Below are 15844 nucleotides of genomic sequence, written 5' to 3' on the forward strand. Positions count from 1 at the left end.
ACACACACACACACACACACACACACACACACACACACACACACACATTGGAAATGGGTCCAGGAACCCTTTTAAGAGGTAAATGCAACTTCAAAAGTAAGGCCTGTAAAGGTATAGGAGCCTCACTAAGATAATCTCAGTGAGGCAATGGGGATCATGGAATGAAGCAGAATGTCAGCAAGATCTTTTTTTTAACCTCCAATGGATGATCCATCTTGGATGATGTTTTGATATTTTTGTCTGATCCTGAATTCCGTAAGATAACTGTAACCTAGTTAAGAGTCAAAGCTCCAATGTGCCCATCTAAGCATCCTAGTATATCTGAAGAAGCATTTTGCTAACTGATAATATTTTCAGGACCCCTAGAAAGTACCCTAGAATGACACTTCTTTAAGAATTTCCTTCCTCTCAACCTAGGGCCAAGACGGGAATAAAGACGCAGACCTACTAGAGAATGGACTTGAGGACACGGGGAGGGGTAAGGGTAAGCTGGGACAAAGTGATTGAGTGGCATGGACATATATATACTACCAAATGTAAAACAGATAGCTAGTGGGAAGCAGCTGCATAGCACAGGGAGATCAGCTAGATGCTTTGTGACCACCTAGAGGGGTGGGATAGGGAGGGTGGGAGGGAGACGCAAGAGGGAAGAGATATGGGAACATATGTATACGTATAGCTGATTCACTTTGTTACAAAGCAGAAACTAACACACCATTGTAAAGCAATTATACTCCAATAAAGATGTTAAAAAAAAAAAAAAAGAATTTCCTTCTTCTCTTCCCCACAGCTAGGCCCCACCTTACTCCTTTCCATTCACACCGTCTCCTGTCTAGAATGAATCTTCCCTGGTTCCAGGATCCTTTACAGCTTCCACAAGATAAATACTGTCTAATACCTCAGATTCCAGGAGCCTCACCCTTCCTGCAGGGCAGGGCCTCTCCTGGAAAGCAGGAAGCCAGGATGGGAGATTGGAGCTCCCCGAACTCCTGGTCTAAGGCTAACCTGGCAGCTCAGGGCTGATTCTTCCAGCTAGGGTGGTAGTGCTGGAGCCTGGGCCATGACTAATTGCTTTTAGTGTCTTCACACAGCAGCAGCATTTACAGCCTGTCTTTACTTTGCAAAAGTTGAAGTGCATCAGAAAGGTTAAACCCCCTTGTCACCCCTTGGCCCCTTCTGAAGAAAGCTGCACAAATGGACTGGGCTGGGTAACCCCTAGGAGTCTTGGCACACGGCCTCTTGCCTGTATGACTCCCTCAGAGGCCACTGAAGTGATACCATAGGGCTGCTAGAAAGTTCACTCAGTGGGGACTTCCCTGGTGGTCCAGTGGTAAAGAATACGCCTTACAGTGCAGGGGACAGGGGTTCGATCCCTGGTCAGGGAACTAAGATCCCACATGCCACGGGGCAACTAAGCCTGCGCGCTACAACTACTGAGCTCGCGTGCCTCAACTAGAGCCTGCGTGCCGCAAACTACAGAGCCCACGTGCTCTAGAACCCGCGCCCCACAACTAGAGAAGAGAAAGCCTGCACGCCACAACTAGAGAGGAGCCCGCGCACCACAACGAAGAGTCCCACATGCCTCAACAAAGATCCCGCGTGCCGCAACTAAGATCCGACACAGCCAAAGAAATAAATAAAATAAATAAATAAATAAATAATAAAATAAATCTTAAAAAAAAGTTCACTCAGTGGATGGCGTTTCCAATCTGGGTTAAGGAGTCCTTTTCTCTCTAAAAACTTGTAGGAGACAGGGTACTAGACAAAAAATTTCTGAGGAGAGGAAAAGTTGACTAACAACAGATCTGGAGTCTACTGTTTGAATGTAAACTTTCATATCAATATATGTGTGTGAATACAAATATATACTACACATACACACACACACACACGTGCAATGGACCAAAAAGGAAAAGAATAAAAAGAACAGAGTAAGTTCTGGCCACTAAAATTATGTCAGTATTAGGCAAATGCCAGTTCTAAGTTAATCACATAGGATACATTTTTGCCTTTGGCTTAAAGAGAAATTTATTTTTTCACAGTTCCAGAAGTCCAAGATTAAGCTAATGGCAAGTTTTATTTCTTCTGAGGCCTCTCTCCTTGGCTTACAGATAGCTGTCTTCTTGATCTGTCCTCATATGGTCTTTCGTCTCTCTGTGTGTCTTCTGTATTGTAACCTCCTTTTCTTTTTTCTTTTTTTTTAAATTTAGGATAAATTTTTATTGTTGTGAAATAACCTATCTGAAATCTAACTTACTGTTGAAAATAAAAACTGGAAAAATGGGGAAAATTAACAAAGTTAGTGACATCTGTCACTAAGGTTGAGGCCACACTTAGGAAGTACCATCCATTCAATTTATTATATACATTGAGTGCTAGGTGATGAAAGGATTTTAAAAGTCTGAAAAGGATCTGAGGCAGCTTCACAGAAAAATCACATTTGAACTGGCTCTTGAAAAAGAAAACAAAAATTTTCTGGTTCTAAAGCTAATATATGCCCACTGTAGAATCTTTAGAGCGAACATTGTACAAGAAACCCCACCACCCAAAATGGGTCACTGTTAGAGTTTCACATGCTTCCTCCCTCCTTTTCTTCTTTTTTTCTTTTCCTTTCTTTCTTCCTCTCTAGCTCTCTCTCCTCTCTCTTTTTTATTTAACATTGGAATTTTAGACTGTTTTTAGTCTGTCTTTCATGTAATATTACATAGTATGTATTTTGAAGAACAGAAGTGTTTTTTAAAAGTATATTAGTTCCTTGTTAATAAATAATACAGGCCTTTGTAGAAAAATTCGAAAATACAAGCTTGCAAATGAAAGAACAAATAAAAAGAAAAAAGTCACCTGTTATCTCAGCAAGCAGGGATGATTACTGTATATATATTGGAGTATAACCTTCAAGGATTTTTCTACGCACATAGATATAGTGCCTGGCACACAGTAGGCACTCGATAAATATCTGTTAAATGAAAAGAATGAGTACAAATGTTTTAAAAATATGTATACATTTACAAAAATGGAAATCATACCATAGAGTTTTTAAAACATATTTTTTCACTTAACAAGATATGGTCTCCTATCCTGAGTTATGTCCATAAACACGGGTCTACACCATTACGGCAAAAGCTCCTTAACCGCTTGACTGTGCCATAAATTGACATCCAACCTACTACTGCTAGACAGTCACACTGCCTGGTGGACAGGAGACTGACAGGTGGAGATGGGCCCTGAGCTGAGACTTTTCAGTGAAGGAAAACACGGCCAACGACAAAGACACAGGAAGTGCAGGTTGAGTTTAAGAAACAAAAGAATTATAGTTTCACTGAAAGACTGAAGCGATTATCAGACTATACAGTTAATTAAAAGACCGAATGGGGTCATCATGTGAAGATCTTGACGCTAACCCAACCACAATTACTATCTCCCAACATTTATAATAGGTTACAAATAGAATATTTCTGATCCTTCACTGCAATCTTGTGAGGTATTCTTAAGAAGCATTATTATCTTGCCATGCTTACTGGTACGTTTTACTAATAGTACCAATGTAAAATACAGAAACTTCTTCTCTACTCTTCATGGTGATATGCATCAAAGGAGAGGATACATAGAGAAACCTGGTTTGGTCTTTCTTACGTTGCTTACAACCTACTGAAACAAGCAAGACCTTCCCATATAAAATGACAGTATATCATAAAACATTTGCGTGATAGAGACCAAACTGTACAATAGAACAAAGAATAAGTCCAGAAAGATTTCAGAGACATACATACATACAGGAAGGAAGGAGGGAAGGAAAGAAGGAAGGAAGGAAAGAAGGGAGGGAGGGAGGTGGGGGGAGGGAGGAAGGAAATTGGAACCTGCAGAAATGAGGTAAGGTTTTATAAAGAGTTAGGACTTGAACTATGTCTAAAAATAGGTAGGATTTAGACTAGGGTAGGGAAGGCATTCCTTGCACTGGAAACAGCACAGGCAAAGACATGGAGGCCAAATGTGCACAGAACACCCACTCAGATGGATCTAGCTACAGCAGAGGGAGCAAGGTACATGTTCCTGAGTAATAAGAGGTTATATTGGTTTAGCAAAAGCTGATTAAAAAATTGTAGAGAGAAAGCCAAACCAAAGAATATACTATAACTCAAACGTTGTCCAAAATTGCTTTTGGGGATAAATAAACAAAAATACAATTTCAATCGCTAAGACACTGTGTGATGGATTGGCCCACTCAATATTTGTTCCCACGTCTTTCTAGTCCAGTTCTGTATCTAGAGGATAGAGAGTTGCAAACTACATTTCCCACATTCCTTTGCAGCTAGGGGTCTAGAAAAGATTTAGATTCCACCAATCAGAGAGCAAAGTGGTGGGGTCCAGGCACCCATTTTGCTGGTACATTTCTAGCAGGTGCCACAGACAGCACTGGAGCCAACAACTGTGGCTATGAATTCCTGATCATCAGATTTGGCCTAAGTGACGTGCTCCTGGAGCATATGTTCAAACAATGAGAAACCGGCTTCCTGGCTTCCTGATGGAGGCACAAGAGCTGCCCCTAAAGCCAGATGAGTGGTGGTGTTCCTGGTGATTCTTCCTAGAGACCCAGCCTAAAGCCTGGTCTGCCATCTTTCCTAACAATTTTACAGGCCTTAATTCCCCATATTCAATCCCTTTTGCTTAACATACATAGAAGGATCTCTGTTAATATGCAGCTAAACCCTGACTGATATTCTTAATTTTATTTTTTCCTCCCTCTAAAATTTTTTATTATGAAAATTTTAAACATATATAAAAGTGGACAGAATAGAATAATGGACGTCCATGTAGCAACTTCAACAAGGATCATTTCAGGCCAGTCTTGTTGAAGTTTTACCCCCACCATCACATAGAATTATTTAACAAAAGATCCCAGATATCCTATCATTTGTAACTATTCCAGCACATATCTCTAAAAGGTCAGATCTATTTTTAAAACAATATCACCATATCACGATCACACCTAAAATGTAACAAGAATTCCTTTATGACATTAAATATCCTGTCACACACACTTAATTTCAAAATTGTTATGAATCACTATTATTTTTTTTTATTCTGAAGAATAAGATCACACCTCTCCCAGCTCAGCTCCTGAAAATCAATTATGACAGCTAGGTGAGTGGTTTTGAGAATGTGTTAGGCATAAGGCCAATGACGGTCCTGGTCTTCCTGCCATCTCTTCCCATAACCAACTGAGCCTATTTACACACTTGAGGTCCTTGGTGCACCGGGCTCTTCACTGTATTTCAAAGGGCCTCACACAGGCTAAACAGGTTAACTAAAATGTCAAGAGTCCTTGCTTTTGGCAAGATTGCCTTAATGTTATAATCCTAGATTCTGACTGGCAATGGTATATATCATTGAGTAAAAAAAGTGGGAAGTGAATTAATATTTTCAAGTTGTAGTCAAAACTCACTGAACAGTATACTTAAGATCCAGATGTTGCATTCCACATCAGTTATACTTCAACTAAAATAAAAGCTTAAAATTGATAGTCTTTGAAAACCTGGGGCCCTCGGGAGGCGGGGAATGGCCTTCAGTAGTGAAAGGCTGGGACCCAGTAAGCATTCTCATAAGAAAAGGTGTTTTCTCTCTTCTTACACAAAACTCATGACTTGGGGGACGAGGGGAAGATGGCGGAAGAGTTAAGACGCGGAGATCACCTTCCTCCCCACAGATACACCAGAAATACATCTACACGTGGAACAACTCCTACAGAACACCTACTGAACGCTGGCAGAAGACCTCAGACCTCCCAAAAGGCAAGAAACTCCCCCACGTACCTGGGTAGGGCAAAAGAAAAAAGAATAAACAGAGACAAAAGGATAGGGACGGAACCTGCACCAGTGGGAGGGAGCTGTGAAGGAGGAAATGTTTCCACACACTAGAAGCCCCTTAGCGGGCGGAGACTGCGGGAGGCAGAGGGGGGAGCTTTGGGGCCGCGGAGTAGAGCACAGCAACAGGGTGTGGAGGGCAAAGCGGAGCGATTCTCGCACAGAGGATCAGAGCCGACCGGCACTCACCAGCCCAAGAGGCTTGTCTGCTCACCCGCTGGGGCGGACGGGGCTGGGAGCTGATGCTCGGGCTTCGGTCAGAGCGCAGGGAGAGGACTGGGGTTGGCGGCGTGAACACAGCCTGCAGGGGGCTATTGCGCCACGGCTAGCCGGGAGGGAGTCTGGGGGAAAAGTCTGGACCTGCCGAAGAGGCAAGAGACTTTTCTTTCCCTCTTTGTTTCCTGGTGCGCGAGGAGAGGGGATTAAGAGCGCTGCTTAAAGGAGCTCCAGAGACGGGTGCGAGCGGCGCTAAAAGCGCGGACCCCAGAGACGGGCATGAGACGCTAAGGCCGCTGCTGCCGCCACCAAGAAGCCCGTGTGCGAGCACAGGTCACTCTCCACACCCCCCTTCCGGGGAGCCTGTGCAGCCCGCCACTGCCAGGGTCCCGAGATCCAGGGACAACTTCCCCGGGAGAACGCACGGCGCGCCTCAAGCTGGTGCAACGTCACGCAGGCCTCTGCCGCCGCAAGCCCGCCCCGCACTCTGTGCCTCTCCCTCCCTCCCCCACCCCCGGCCTGAGTGAGCCGGAGCCACCGAATCAGCGGCTCCTTTAACCCCGTCCTGTCTGAGCGAAGAACAGACGCCCTTCGGCGACCTACATGCAGAGGCGGGGCCAAATCCAAAGCTGAGCCCTGGGAGCTGTGAGAACCAAGAAGAGAAAGGGAAATCTCTCCCAGCAGCCTCAGAAGCAGCGGAATAAATCTCCACAATCAACTTGATGCACCCTGCATCTGTGGAATACATGAATACACAACGAATCATCCCAAATTGAGGTGGACTTTGAGAGCAAGATTTATTATTTTTTCCCCTTTTCCTTTTTGTGAGTGTGTATGTGTATGCTTCTGTGTGAGATTTTGTCTGTATAGTTTTGCTTCCACCATTTGTCCTAGGGTTCTATCCGGTTTTTTTTCTTCTTTTAAAAAAAAAACATTTTTTTCTTAATAATTATTTTTTATTTTAATAACTTTATTTTATCTTACTTTATTATATTTTACTTTATCTTCTTTCTTTCTTTCCTGCCTCCCTCCCTCCCTCTCTCCCTCCCTCTTTCTTTTTTTCTTTCTTCTTCAGGACACTGGTCCACAAGAGACCTCCCAGCTCCACATAATATCAAACGGCGAAAATCTCCCAGAGATCTCCATCTCAACACCAGCACCCAGCTTCACTCAACGACCAGCAAGCTACAGTGCTGGACACCCTATGCAAACAACTAGCGAGACAGGAACACAATCCCACCCATTAGCAGAGAGGCTGCCTAAAATCATAGTAAGTCCAGACACCCCAAAACACACCACCAGACGTGGACCTGCCCACCAGAGAGACAATATCCAGCCTCATCCACCAGAACACAGGTACTAGTCCCCTCCACCAGGAAGCCTGCACAACCCACTGAACCAACCTTAGCCACTGGGGACAGACACCAAAAACAACGGGAACTACGAACCTGCAGCCTGCAAAAAGGAGACCCCAAACACAGTAAGATAAGCAAAATGAGAAGACAGAAAAACACACTGCAGATGAAGGAGGAAGATAAAAACCCACCAGACCTAACAAATGAAGAGGAAATAGGCAGTCTACCTGAAAAAGAATTAAGAATAATGATAGTAAAGATGATCCAAAATCTTGAAAACAGAATGGACAAAATGCAAGAAACATTTAACAAGGACCTAGAAGAACTAAAGATGAAACAAGCAATGACGAACAACACAATACATGAAATTAAAAATACTCTAGATGGGCTCAATAGCAGAATAACTGAGGCAGAAGAACGGATAAGTGACCTGGAAGATAAAATAGTGGAAATAACTACTGCAGAGCAGAATAAAGAAAAAAGAATGAAAAGAACTGAGGACAGTCTCAGAGACCTCTGGGACAACATTAAACGCACCAACATTCGAATTATAGGGGTTCCAGAAGAAGAAGAGAAAAAGAAAGGGACTGAGAAAATATTTGAAGAGATTATAGTTGAAAACTTCCCTAATATGGGAAAGGAAATAGTTAAGTCCAGGAAGCACAGAGAGTCCCATACAGGATAAATCCAAGGAGAAACACGCCAAGACACATATTAATCAAACTGTCAAAAATTAAATACAAAGAAAACATATTAAAAGCAGCAAGGGAGAAACAACAAATAACACACAAGGGAATCCCCATAAGGTTAACAGCTTATCTTTCAGCAGAAACTCTACAAGCCAGAAGGGAGTGGCAGGACATATTTAAAGTGGTGAAGGAGAAGAACCTGCAACCAAGATTACTCTACCCAGCAAGGATCTCATTCAGATTTGATGGAGAAATTAAAACCTTTACAGAGAAGCAAAAGCTGAGAGAGTTCAACACCACCAAACCAGCTTTACAACAAATGCTAAAGGAACTTCTCTAGGCAAGAAACACAAGAGAAGGAAAGACCTACAATAACGAACCCAAAACAATTAAGAAAATGGGAATAGGAACATACATATCGATAATTACCTTAAATGTAAATGGACTAAATGCTCCCACCAAAAGACACAGATTGGCTGAATGGATACAAAAACAAGACCCATCTATATGCTTTCTACGAGAGACCCACTTCAGACCTGGAGACACATACAGACTGAAAGTAAGGGGATGGAAAAAGATATTCCATGCAAATGGAAACCAAAAGAAAGCTGGAGTAGCAATTCTCATATCAGACAAAATAGACTTTAAAATAAAGACTACTGGAAGAGACAAAGAAGGACACTACATAATGATCAAGGGATCAATCCAAGAAGAAGATATAATAATTGTAAATATTTATGCACCCAACATAGGAGCACCTCTATACATAAGGCAAATACTAACAGCCATAAAAGGGGAAATCGACAGTAGCACATTCATAGTAGGGGACTTTAACACCCCACTTTCACCCATGGACAGATCATCCAAAATGAAAATAAATAAGGAAACACAAGCTTTAAATGATACATTCAACAAGATGGTCGTAATTGATATTTATAGGACATTCCATCCAAAAACAACAGAAGACACATTTTTCTCAAGTGCTCATAGAACATTCTCCAGGATAGATCATATCTTGGGTCACAAGTCAAGCCTTGGAAAATTTAAGAAAATTGAAATTGCATCAAGTATCTTTTCCGACCACAATGCTATGAGACTAGGTATCAATTACAGGAAAAGATCTGTAAAAAATACAAACACATGGAGGCTAAACAATACACTACTTAATAATGAAGTGATCACTGAAGAAATCAAAGAGGAAATCAAAAAATACCTGGGAACAAATGACAATGGAGACACGATGACCCAAAACCTATGGGATGCAGCAAAAGCAGTTCTAAGAGGGAAGTTTATAGCAATACAATCCTACCTTAAGAAACAGGAAACATCTCGAATAAACAACCTAAAGCAATTAGAGAAAGAACAACAAAACCCCAAAGTTAGCAGAAGGAAAGAAATCATAAAAATCAGATCAGAAATAAATGAAAAAGAAATGAAGGAAACAATAGCAAAGATCAATACAACTAACAGCTGGTTCTTTGAGAAGATAAACAAAATTGATAAACCATGAGCCAGACTCATCAAGAAAAAAAGGGAGAAGACTCAAATCAATAGAATTAGAAATGAAAAAGGAAAAGTAACAACTGACACTGCAGAAATACAAAACATCATGAGAGATTACTGCAAGCAACTCTATGCCAATAAAATGGATAACCTGGAAGAAATGGACAAATTCTTAGAAATGCACAACCTGCCAAGACTGAATCAGGAAGAAATAGAAAATATGAACAGACCAATCACAAGCACTGAAATTGAAACTGTGATTAAAAATCTTCCAACAAACAAAAGCTCAGGACCAGATGGCTTCACAGGTGAATTCTATCAAACATTTAGGGAAGAGCTAACACCTATCCTTCTCAAACTCTTCCAAAATATAGCAGAGGGAGGAACACTCCCAAATTTATTCTACGAGGCCACCATCACCCTGATACCAAAACCAGACAAGGATGTCACAAAGAAAGAAAACTGCAGGCCAGTATCACTGATGAACATAGATGCAAAAATCCTCAACAAAATACTAGCAAACAGAATCCAACGGCACATTAAAAGGATCATACACCATGATCAAGTGGGGCTTATTCCAGGAATGCAAGGATTCTACAATATATGCAAATCAATCAACGTGATACACCATATTAACAAATTGAAGGAGAAAAAACATATGATCATCTCAATAGATGCAGAGAAAGCTTTCAACAAAATTCAACACCCATTTATGATAAAAACCCTGCAGAAAGTAGGCATAGAGGGAACTTTCCTTAACATAATAAAGGCCATATATGACAAACCCACAGCCAACATTATCCTCAATGGTGAAAAACTGAAAGCATTTCCACTAAGATCAGGAAGAAGACAAGGTTGCCCACTCTCACCACTCTTATTCAACATAGTTTTGGAAGTTTTAGCCATAGCAATCAGAGAAGAAAAGGAAATAAAAGGAATCCAAATCAGAAAAGAAAAAGTAAAGCTGTCACTGTTTGCAGATGACATGATACTATACATAGAGAATCCTAAAGATGCTACCAGAAAACTACTAGAGCTAATCAATGAATTTGGTAAAGTAGCAGGATACAAAATTAATGCACAGAAATCTCTGACATTCCTGTACACTAATGATGAAAAATCTGAAAGTGAAATCAAGAAAACACTCCCATTTACCATTGCAACAAAAAGAATAAAATATCTAGGAATAAACCTACCTAAGGAAACAAAAGACCTGTATGCAGAAAATTATAAGACACCGATGAAAGAAATTAAAGATGATACAAATAGATGGAGAGATATACCATGTTCTTGGATTGGAAGAATCAACATTTTGAAAATGACTCTACTACCCAAAGCAATCTACAGATTCAATGCAATCCCTATCAAATTACCAGTGGCATTTTTCACAGAACTAGAACAAAAAAATTCTCAATTTGTTTGGAAACACAAAAGACCCCGAATAACCAAAGCAATCTTGAGAACGAAAAACGGAGCTGGAGGAATCAGGCTCCCTGACTTCAGACTATACTACAAAGCTACAGTAATCAAGACAGTATGGTACTGGCACAACAACAGAAAGATAGATCAATGGAACAGGATAGAAGCCCAGAGATAACCCCACGCACATATGGTCACCTTATCTTTGATAAAGGAGGCAGGAATGTACAGCGGAGAAAGGACAGCCTCTTCAATAAGTGGTGCTGGGAAAACTGGACAGGTACATGTAAAAGTATGAGGTTTGATCATTCCCTAACACCATACACAAAAATAAGCTCAAAATGGATTAAAGACTTAAATGTAAGGCCAGAAACTATCAAACTCTTAGAGGAAAACATAGGCAGAACACTCTATGACATAAATCACAGCAAGATCCTTTTTGACCCACCTCCTAGAGAAATGGAAATAAAAACAAAAATAAACAAATGGGACCTAATGAAACTTCAAAGCTTTTGCACAGCAAAGGAAACCATAAACAAGACCAAAAGACAACCCTCAGAATGGGAGAAAATATTTGCAAATGAAGCAACTGACAAAGGATTAATCTCCAAAAGTTTTAAGCAGCTCATGCATCTCAATAACAAAAAAACAAACAACACAATCCAAAAATGGGCAGAAGACCTAAATAGACATTTCTCCAAAAAAGATATACAGACTGCCAACAAACACATGAAAGGATGCTCAACATCATTAATCATCAGAGAAATGCAAATCAAAACTACAATGAGATATCATCTCACACCAGTCAGAATGGCCATCATCAAAAAATCTAGAAACAATAAATGCTGGATAGGGTGTGGAGAAAAGGGAACACTCTTGCACTGCTGGTGGGAATGTGAATTGGTACAGCCAGTATGGAGAACAGTATGGAGGTTCCTTAAAAAACTACAAATAGAACTACTATATGACCCAGCAATCCCACTACTGGGCATATACCCTGAGAAAACCATAATTCAAAAAGAGTCATGTACCAAAATATTCATTGCACCTCTATTTACAATAGCGAGGAGATGGAAACAACCTAAGTGTCCATCATCGGATGAATGGATAAAGAAGATGTGGCACATATATACAGTGGAATATTACTCAGCCATAAAAAGAAACGAAATTGAGTTATTTGTAGTGAGGTGGATGGACCTAGAGTCTGTCATACAGAGTGAAGTAAGTCAGAAAGACAAAGACAAATACCATATGCTAACACATATATATGGAATTTAAGAAAAAAATATGTCATGAAGAACCTAGGGGTAAGATAGGAATAAAGACACAGACCTACTAGAGAATGGACTTGAGGATATGGGGAGGGGGAAGGGTAAGCTGTGACAAAGCGAGAGAGTGGCATGGACATATATACACTACCAAACGTAAAATAGATAGCTAGTGGGAAGCAGCCACATAGCACAGGGAGATCAGCTCGGTGCTTTGTGACCACCTAGAGGTGGGGGATAGGGAGGGTGGGAAGGAGGGAGACGCAAGAGGGAAGAAATGTGGGAACATATGTATATGTATAACTGATTCACTTTGTTATAAAGCAGGAACTAACACACCATTGTAAAGCAATCATACTCCAATAAAGTTGTAAAAAAAAAACCAAACAACTCATGACTTATCCAGTGTTTATGTCTCAGCTCTGCTAGGCCTTGGCCTCCCACTTTCTCTCTACTGGCTTCCCCGACTTCTGTCAGTCACGCTCAGCCTCATATCTGGAAAGTAACCTTGAACTGTCACCCCTCCCTCCTGTCTTTACTGCAAACAGTCTGAACAACTTGCCCCTGACCTCATCATTCCCCTGAACCCAGGATCCACTGGCAAATCCGGGCTTCACCCTTCAGGAGCTGTGTTGACCCTGGGCAAGTAGGTTAACTTCTCTTTACCACAGTGTCCTCTTCTGTAAAATGGAGATAAAGTAGTACCCACCTTACAGAGTCCTTATAAAGACTCCATAATTGGGTCCATGCTCGGCCTGATTCTGGTAACGAGGGTGACTGTCACTGCTACTATTGCTACCTCTTCCTAATCAAGGCAAGTGGCCTTTTCTCGGTCCTCATCCCTTCACTTCCCTGCACAGGAGGGTCACTGTTTCCTGACCTCCACCACCTTGCCCCTCGCCGCATCCTCCTTTGCCAGCTCCTGTCCTCCTCCCAGCCTCAGTGTGGCCAGCCCTTCTCCATCCCTTCTTCCTCCGCACACTCCAAACTCTTTCCTTTGTAAGTTTCAAGCCTGAAGTGTCAGGCTCCACCCCGCAAGGGCATCTTTCATATATTTTTCCCCCCCAGGCCTTTTCATTTTACAAAACTAGAAATCCTCTGCGTTTTGAAATAGGATCTTCCTCATAAATACTACTTGCTAATGATCACGTCACTTAACATGGCATGTGTTTCTTCATCTGTAAACTGAGAAGGCTGCAGGGGAGAGGCAATCTCTCAGGTTCCCTCCTGCTCAGAAAAATTTCCACGAATTCTTTTCAGACCCCAGCTGCCCGCCGGCCCTCCCCACGTGGATGTTTGCCATGACCTCCAACTCCACGTGCCTCACTGAACACATCACCCGACCTCACACATCAGCTTTTCTATTTCTGTTCACGATAATGTTCGTTCCCCTCCTCACTCAGACATGGAACCTGGATATCTAATCAGTCCCCAGGTCCTATCAACATTCTTTCATACCGTCCCTTCCTTCCTCTCATTCCTTCCGGCTCCCCAGTCCTAGCCTGGCCAGTCGCTTCCCACCGTGCTGCCTACTGAGCCCTACCCACTTCAGGAAGACGCAGGTTCTTCCTGAAAATCCATGTCTTGCACATTCCTCTTTCCCCCCCCACTTGCCAATCATAACTGTTCCTAATAGCTGAATCCCTGGAACCTCAAATTCAAGGCCCAGATTGCTCTTACCTCTCTCTTTAAATTTCTCTCCCACGATGTTCCTTCTGAACCTTCCATTCCTGTGACGGACCTACGTATAAGCAGTTTCCTGCTTTGCTTCCACCATCTTGGTCCTAACATACTTCCCGCAAACCCCTTCCCCATCAAGCTCATGCTCATTTAAGTACAACATTTCTTTCAAAGCCCATCTTGCTGGCTTGCATGCTTTTTTTTTTTTTTTTAATTTCAAGCCAAGCTTCTCTGTGAGGTCTTCCTCCAATGACCAGCTCATGATTGATTATTTACTTGTGATGAATTCTTACAGCGCTTTTGTATAGATTACACATTGGCTTATAGCAAGAGTTCTTATATATTTTCATGATCTCCTTATGGAGTTATCCAGTTCCCTAATTATTATACATTTTCAACTTCTCGAGGACAGGGACCACAGCCCTCTTAGCTCCCTAGCAAAGGTGATAGTAAATATGTTAACAATAATGGTGATGACTAAATTGAAGAAGCAGGCTATGATAATCTGTCTATAGACAATACAGCAGCAATCCTCACAAACACAATTTCACAGGAAAACATAACAAAAATGGGAAGTTAAAGGAAGCAACACATACAGCCCCACAGCACAGTTTTCATTAAGTCTGCCACTTAATTTCTTTTACATTTGATCCGGGCATGTGAGAATTACGTGAAAGTGCATTTAAAACTGTAAAGTACTATATGAATGGAAGGTATTTATCGTGAACATCCTGGCCTCTATGCCTGGAATGTTTGAGAACTCTTGGCATGATTTCTACAAGTTCAGAGAAAGGGTTGTATTAAAGGAGTGGTTCTCAACTGGGGACCATTTTGGAGCCCATTTGACCATGCCTGGAGACAATTTTTTGTTGTCAGAAGTGAGAGGGTGTCGCAGGCTTCTAGTGGAGAGAGATGCTGCTAAACACCATACAATGCACAGGGTGGCTGCCCACAACAAAGCCTTATCTGGCCCCAGATGCCAAGAGTGCCGAGGGTGAGAAGCCCCATGTTAAAGGAAGCTCACCAGAGGATCAAGACTGACCATTTCTGCACGGGGCAGAGACGAGCTGCTCACTTCCCTGGACAGACTGCCCTCTGCGTCCTGTCTTATTCACAGTATCCCAGCACCTGCTCCTACCACTCCACAAGGCTGTTCAGGTTCCCAGATGATCTTTTATTTTCTTAATTTTTATTTTTTTATTTAACTATTTCATTTTGTTGGAAAATATTTGACTAGGTAATACATGTACATAGTACAACATTCATAAAGTACAAAAGAGTCTACAGGGAAAAAAGCCTCCTTCACTCCTTAGCCCCCAAGAAGTTCCCTCCCATGTTTTCTTCTATAACTTTTACAGTTTTATTTTTTACATTAAAATCTTTGGCTCACCCAGATGATCTTTTAAATGTGTGTTATCAACATGCCCAGCCTATGATGTTGGGGAGTTAACCTACCCATATTCAGATGTTTTGAAACTATTCTGATTTCTCAAAGTCAGAAAATATTAATAAACTCTAGAAGTTAATCTGTAACTCTGGATATAGGAGGACGGACTGTATATTACATTACAAAAACTAAAGTTTGATTTAATTAAAACAGTGAGTGTCTTTGAGCAGTGTGAATACCACAAAAGTAAAAATCTTTCTCATCAACTGAAAATTCATGGATTTAAATAATTACATACAGAGTTTAAAAACAGCTTGGCATATTACAGCCTTTGAGAAATTCTTTTTCTTTGCACATGTATGTTTTTGCTATAGTAATATCCGTGATCAAGGATTACTACTGAACTAAAAACAATAAACAGGAGTTTATTTTTTTTAAGTCCTAGCTGTTATGACAGCTAACTCCC

General features: G+C 41.4%; 1 protein-coding gene across 4 annotated transcripts in view; it reads right to left on the reverse strand.

Annotated features, from left to right (window-relative positions):
* The window catches only part of SLC38A1 (solute carrier family 38 member 1), a 70535-nt gene that overhangs the window by 47959 nt on the left and 6732 nt on the right, over positions 1–15844 (reverse strand). For 2 of the 4 annotated variants that reach the window (XM_029206280.1, XM_029206282.1), the window contains exon 2: positions 2842–2956. The exons of the other annotated variants lie outside the window; for them this stretch is intronic. The gene's annotated coding sequence lies outside the window, so the exon portion shown is untranslated. The remainder of the gene's footprint in view (positions 1–2841; positions 2957–15844) is intronic. 4 annotated transcript variants of the gene reach the window in all.

Source organism: Monodon monoceros, unplaced genomic scaffold, assembly GCF_005190385.1.
Source record: "Monodon monoceros isolate NGI ecotype Baffin Bay Population unplaced genomic scaffold, NGI_Narwhal_1 Super_Scaffold_6, whole genome shotgun sequence".
Classification (NCBI taxonomy): Eukaryota; Metazoa; Chordata; class Mammalia; order Artiodactyla; family Monodontidae; genus Monodon; species Monodon monoceros.